The following is a 7,554-nucleotide window of genomic DNA, read 5'->3' on the forward strand; positions in this document are numbered from 1 at the left end:
ATATGTGCATCTTCTATTGAAATTTTAGTTAGCCAATCAGCGTTCTAGTATCCACCGCGCCCTTCCTATCAGCCAATGAGAATGCATTTATCGGACAAAGGCCTATTTGACCTCTGGTTGACCTGTTCCTTTGTGTGTGCTCTATTTAGCCTGGATATTTAGCTTCTTGATCTGTTTTTAATCTAGGTTAGTGTTTTTTTTATTAATGTTAGCTTATATATAAATATATATGTGTACACACATATATGCACACACACACACATATATATATATCTACATATATATACATACATATATGTGTGGTCGTGTATGTGTATTCATGTTTATTTAATCTATTTATTTGTTTATTTTCTATTGTTTTTGTTAGTTTTAAAACTATTTTGTATCGCTATCCTAGAGTAAATTTTATCTTGTGAACACAGTTGTTTGCTATTTCTCTTCTACAGTTTAATAGATTTTGGGGTTCTTTAAAGTGCAGGATAGCAAATTTTTCATGAAGCCATAATCTAGAAGTGTAAGCCATTTTGAGTCCTCAGAACAGTTCCAGATGGTTCGCTGTTACACACAGTAGACAGTTCCACAGAACAAAATATTCTTACAGTGTCGAAACCAGGGAAAGAACATGTGAAATTGCTCCAGAAAAGGTTTAATATTTATGAAGCAATTCTGGTTTCTGATTGGTTGGTAGCAGAACGTGAATTAATTTGATTCGTCAGTTCTTAGCAGCATCGTTTATAAACAGAATCGTCCGACTGTGTGGGATCATACCCCATTATACACCAGTATAATGGGATGTGTCTCCTAGCGGCTTCGGCTGCATGGAGACAAGGTAGTACAAGTCAAGGATTCGTCACTTGACACTCAGCCCAACAGGTGAGGGGCCGGGAACCGGCCCAGCACCTGTTGGACTGAGGTACACCGCCTGGGTAATACCTAGGAGGTCCACCCTCCCAGGCCTTGCCACCGGGCTTTCCGGTGGGGCAAGTTTATTGCTTGCTGCCTGAGGCGCCCCGACCGGGGAATGCCGACGGGGTTACTCAGGCAATTTTTTAAAATTGCAGGAGTGCCCCACCTTTAGGGGAGCCTGTGGGGTTCCCACTTTCCAGGCCTTGTGCCAAATATTGCCGATGTGGGCGGCAATTAAATAACTACCCCATTATACACCCAAAATATTGCAACATCCTCCCTATTTTTTATAATGGGGAAGTCCCTTGTGTTTGTTCTGCTCAAAAATAAATATATATTTTTATATTCACTTAGACATAACAAAAATTAGAAATCATTGTGATCTTCGAATTTTAGCAATTAAAAAGACGCCATTTTTAATTGTGTTCAAATGTCAAAAAGGAAAATGACAAAGAGTTTTTTTTCACTTTTTTTTAAAGCAAAAGTATTAGTTATACATTAGTAGGTTAAAGTGTTAATACAAATATAATGGACTATTTTTTTTTGATATATTGAAATCTATATACATACAGGGCAGTGAAAAAAAAATTATTCAGTCGAATTCCTCAACAAGTTTTGAGAAAAAACGTTGTAGCTTTATCCTCGTCGCCGTTTTCGTAAATACATCAGCGATATTTTGTTCTGATGATATGTAATTCAAAATAATGGATTCCTTTTTTATCTCGTTTTTTATGAAATGGTATTTTATATCTATATGCTTAGATCTTTGGTTGATTATCGTGTTCTGTGCTAAGACTATACTGGCTTGATTATCACAATTAATTACTACGGGGCTTGTAATCAATTCTGGCTCTAAAATAGTCTTCAGGATATTTTTAAGGTAGAGTGCTTCCTGGGTCGTGTGTGTGAGCGCGATAAATTCTGCTTCACACGTATAGAGAGATACAATCTGTTGCTTTTTAGATTTCCATGAAATAATAGGCCCATTTTCTGAGAGTCTGAAACAATATCCAGATACACTCTTGCGATCTTCGTCGTTTGCCCAGTCTGAATCCGAAAAACCTTCTAATTTTAGGGGATTTCTTGATTTTCTAAATACTAACTTCTGTTCTTTAGTTCCTTTTAAATAACGTAGGACTTGTTTAGCTCTGTTTAAATCCTTCATTGTCGGTCGTGATAATTTTTGTGACAGTTTTGTTACTGTATAGCATATGTCGGGCCTGGTTGCAGTCATTAAATATATAAGACTACCTATAATTTCGCGATATTGTGTGTCATTTATTATTTCAGATTCTGTGTGTATATTTTTATTAATATCATTTTTGACCGGTGTAGAGTGTTTCTTACACTCCCCCATTCCAAATTTTAATAGTATTTTGTCGATGTATCTCGATTGAGTCATCGTAACAAGTCCTTTGCTTTGAGTAAATTCTATCCCCAGAAACCAGGATATTTTGCCAAGATCGGTCATTTTGAATCTTTTACTTAATTTGTTCTTAACATCATATGTCACAATTTGAGGCGATTAAATATCATCGACCCACAAAACCAAAACCAGTAGTTTATCGTCTTTGTGTTGGGTATATAAACAGGGGTCTACAGCGCATTGTCTAAATTGTTGTTTAATAATATAATCATGAAATACTGTGTTCCAACACTGAGCACTTTGCTTTAGACCATATAATGACTTGTTAAGTCGCCACATGCTATTTTTATTTTTCATTATAATTCCCTCTGGAGGGGTAATATAAATTTCAAAGTCTATTGGGGCATTCAAATAAGCATTTTTTACGTCCATTTGATGGATGTTTAGGTCATATTGTGATGCTACTTGCAGTAAAATTCTGAATGTCGTTAGGTTTGTGGTCGGTAAAAACGTAGAAAAGTATTCTTTACCGTAAATCTGAGAGCACCCCTTAGCAACAAATCTTGCTTGGTACTGTTCTACGCCTGATGCTGTACTATTTTTTGTAAAGACCCATCTGGTAGAAATAACATGTTTATCTCTTGGGAGAGGCACTACCGTATAGGTATCATTTTCGGTTAAGGCATCTATTTCTTTTTTTATGGCAATTTTCCATTCATCACAATGTTCTGAATTAATTGCTTCGTTGAAGTTTTTGGCGCATTTTCCATTGAATAGCAATAGTCGATTTGATAATCCTTTATATTGTCGACCACAAAAAAATAGGGTCGTCTTCTATTTCTTTTGGGATATCTTTCGACTTCATCATCATCATCATCATCATCATCATCATCATCATCATCATCATCATCATGGACACTCTCGTCTCCGTCATTTTTATTGTTTTCGTTTGTTCTAATTATTTGAGGTAATATAATTTCATCCTCTTCATATGACGGGTTTTCGTCTGTAAAATTAAACGTGTCTGTGAATTTTACACACCGGATTCTTTTTATTTTATTTTTCTCGGGATAAAATATTAAATTGGCTGGACTGTTTTTATCGCATCCAAGAAATATACCTCTGTCGGCTTTAACATTCAATTTACTCTTTTTCTCTATATATGCGAAGCAAGTTGAACTAAATATATGCATTCTGCTTAAATTTGTTTTTTTTTACCGCAGAAAGATTCATATGGAGTTTTAGATAGTGCAGTGTCCAAGAATTTCATGCCATGTCTGTAGATCATGGCAGGCGGTTTTTGATGGGACTACGCTATTTAAATAATATAGTCTTCCATTTTCTTTAATGTCGAATACAGTTCCATTCGGGTATACCAATTTTGATTTATTGGGGCTAAAGTTTATATTTGCACCTTGTTTTGGGGCAGCTTGTATAGAAAATATATTTTGTTTAAATTTTAGGATTAGAAGAGCGTTTTCTAGAATACAGAAATACAGTTCACCTTTATTGTTCTTTAGCGAGATTTTCGCGTTGCCTCTTTTCAAAACGATATCATTGACTCGACTCCCGTCAGCTAGTTCTACAAAATGATTTTGTGGCTTAAAGTTAGGATCAAAATTGATAAAATCAGATTCCTTTGTAATCACATGTGCCGTGGCCCCACAATCGACAAGAAAATTATTATTGTTTGTTGAAGCATCAAATGTACACGAAAATAAAAATGTATGTTCGCTAACAGAGCTCTCTACATTTTTAATGTAGTCGCCATTTTGAGTCCTGTATCTACATTGGAAACTCTTGTGATTAGTCGTCCACAATTATAGCAAATAATTTTTGTACTTTTCTTAGGAAAAAACTTGCTTTTGGCTAAGTTGCGTTTTTATTCCTGGCATGGGTATAATTCGATTTTGGTGTTTTTATGTGTGTATTTTTAAATTTCATGATATTTGTGGATTCGTTTTTTTTTTCTGTGATCATTTTTTCAGTTTCTTCGTAACTTCTGAGTGCTACCTTGAATTGGCTAAAAGTCATGGGTTTTTCTTTCTGGGTAATCACGGTGGTAAATGGCTTGAAATCATTCGGTAATCCCTTAAGGACCATGGGAATTAACAGACTGTCACTTATAACTTCACCAGACATTTTTAAAGGATTTGCAGTTGTCTCGGCTCTTATAATATAATCAGTAATAGTTTCGGCTTCCATTCGTTTTAGAGAGGTCAGTTCAGTGTATAAAGAAATAATTTTGGGTTTTCCTTTCGATAAATAATGCTCTCTCAATATGTTTAATGCTTTGCAGCCGTCGTCCAGGGCTTCTCTCATTACCAGTGATAGACTTCGGTCATCTAAACACTGTATTAATTCCGCAAAGACAGTTGCGTTCTTTTCAATGAAGTCGGGGTCGTTTCTGTTTTCAGGTTGTGTTTGTAGTACTTTGTGTAGCAGTTGTTTGCTATTTCTCTTCTACAGTTTAATAGATTTTGGGGTTCTTTAAAGTACAGGATAGCAAATTTTTCATGAAGCCATAATCTAGAAGTGTAAGCCATTTTGAGTCCTCAGAACAGTTTCAGATGGTTCGCTGTTACACACAAGTCCTGGGAGGTGACTTGTTTGTAGTAGACAGTTCCACAGAACAAAATATTCTTACCGTGTCGAAACCCGGGGAAGAACATGTGAAATTGCTCCAGAAAAGGTTTAATATTTATGAAGCAATGGTAGGAGAACGTGAATTAATTTGATTCGTCAGTTCTTAGCAGCATCGTTTATAAATAGAATCGTCCGACTGTGTGGGATCATACCCCATTATACACCCAAAATATTGCAACACATAATCTACATGGGTCGTCTAGGTCCCTACACGTGGTAGCTTGTCTTATTATTTTCCATTCGACTACCGGCGAATGTCCGCTTTCCTTGAGTTCCCAGTATTTATTCGCTAGTGTTGTTTTCATACGGTGCTTTTTATTGTTGAATGTACTTTTGTGGTCATAGTATCGAGTCTTGAAATCTAAGGAAGTCATACCTACGTAATATTTCTTGATATTCGGGTTTTCTTTCGCAAATATTGTGGCCTGGTAAACTACGCTTTTGGTTAGACATTTGTTTTGAAGTGGGCAAAGTGTGCGATGTCTACAGTTGCATTTATCTTGTTCGTTATTAGTATTTTTATTTATAGTATGGTTGTTCTTGTCCGGGGTTGGTTTATTATTATTATTATTATTATTATTATTATTATTATTATTATTATTATTATTATTATTATTATTATTTCTGCTAGTGTTAGATTTATTTTTGTCATGGTGTCTACTTTTTTATTGTTTATTTTGTTGTTTACATTGTTTTTATTTAATATTTTGCTATTATGTGCTTTAATGATCATCTCTTAATTTTCGCAACAGCTGTAGGATAACTTTAAGGTATTTTTATTGAAAATTTTGTGTAAGGGGTTGGTTGCGGGAAAGCGTTTTTCGATAAGATCTAGAAATTCAATCACCCACCATCAGTTATAAAACAGATTCCTAACTCGATCGTAAGTAGGCTCAGTAATAACTCCAGCGATGAAAATGCATTTAACAGGTCAACCAATATATATGAAACAGTCCTAAAAAATAGTGGATACAAAAATATCGATATCAAATATAAGCAACAAAATACCAATAACTATAATAAAACTAAAAATTAAAAAGAACTATAATTTGGTATACGGCCCCATACAATCAAATGTTAAAAACAAAACTTGGCAAGAAATGTCTAGATCTTATTGAAAAACACTTTCGCGCAATCAACCTCTTACACAAAATTTTCAATAAAAATACCTTAAAGTTATCCTACAGCTGTTGCAAAAATTTAGAGATGATAAGTAAAGCACATAATAATTTCAAGTGTTTCAACCCAAAATTGTCGGAAGAGTTTGATAAAGTTCTCAAAGGTCAAATCGTTGAACTTTGAACCCTTACAGCCAAGTTTCTGGCCGAAAACCGATCCCAAAAGAGGTTCCTAAATCTCCGTACACTGTATATCAAATTTCGAGTATGTAGACTGAAAATTGACAGAGGTATTGCATAGGGAAATGTGCATACACAGACACACAGATACACAGATACACAGACTCCTTCACTTTTATATATATATATCAATAAAAGTGCCCACACGACAAAAGTCTGGAAACTTATTGAAGGCACCTCGTATTTTAAATATAACACCATAGCATATATATATAAGAATATATATACAGTAATCCACCAACAGTAATGTACAGTGCGGCTAGACTTGCACCTTTCCCTATGTAGGGGGGGGGATGAACCTACAAACGTAGCGTTGATAGTCGGTAGTTCTATTCATCGGTCCATTAGATCGGTGCTCGCAAACAACCTCATCAAATGTCTATGAAAACAGACACTCGTCCACCGCGTTTACAGTGCTCGAGTTGCTAGTTTATTTACAAACAAACAAACAGCGACGGTAGGTATAAAAATAAACATAAAAGTAACTAATATTTAAAGAAAAAATATTATTAGGTCGCCCGGCGTTGATTGTTCGTAAAATATACTTAAATAGGATATGTGAATTTATATATGAATTGATGCCAATCTTTTATTCAATAAATAGTGGTACTTTAAAAAAATACTACATTAATAAATAAAACATAAAATATAACTTAGTGCCATAAGAATCAAAATCAAAACATGTCTTTAAATTTATTCGTTATCATCTGAGACTACCCCATACTCATATAAAAACTTATATAATAACGAAGGATGTATATTTGCGTATGCGGAAAAGTAACGCGTTTGATCGACTTGCGTCTCCCAATTTCCATTTTTTTTTCAATGTTCACCATTTAGAAGCTATTCTTAACGGCTGAAAACGAAATCGAATTTGTTCCACAGGTCTGAATTCCGTATATATCGTGTTTCTCGTGTAGACCAAGATCTGACAGAGAAGTTTGGAAGAGACCGTTCCGGACTCAAACATACAGATAAAATCACACACACGCACACACACACACACACACACACACACACACACACACACACACACACACACACACACACACACACACACACACACACAAATACATGCGCGTGCGCGTGTGTCTGACACTCCCATATTTGTATTGTCATCTCTGTCTTTTACACACACAAACAGAAAGCTCCAATATAAATATATGTATATATATATATATATATATATATATATATAAATATATATATATATATATATATAAATGTGTGTGTGTGTGTGTGTGTGTGTGTATATATACATATTTATATGCATATATA

Source organism: Euprymna scolopes, chromosome 20, assembly GCF_053919585.1.
Source record: "Euprymna scolopes isolate OS-2025 chromosome 20, ASM5391958v1, whole genome shotgun sequence".
Taxonomy (NCBI): domain Eukaryota; kingdom Metazoa; phylum Mollusca; class Cephalopoda; order Sepiida; family Sepiolidae; genus Euprymna; species Euprymna scolopes.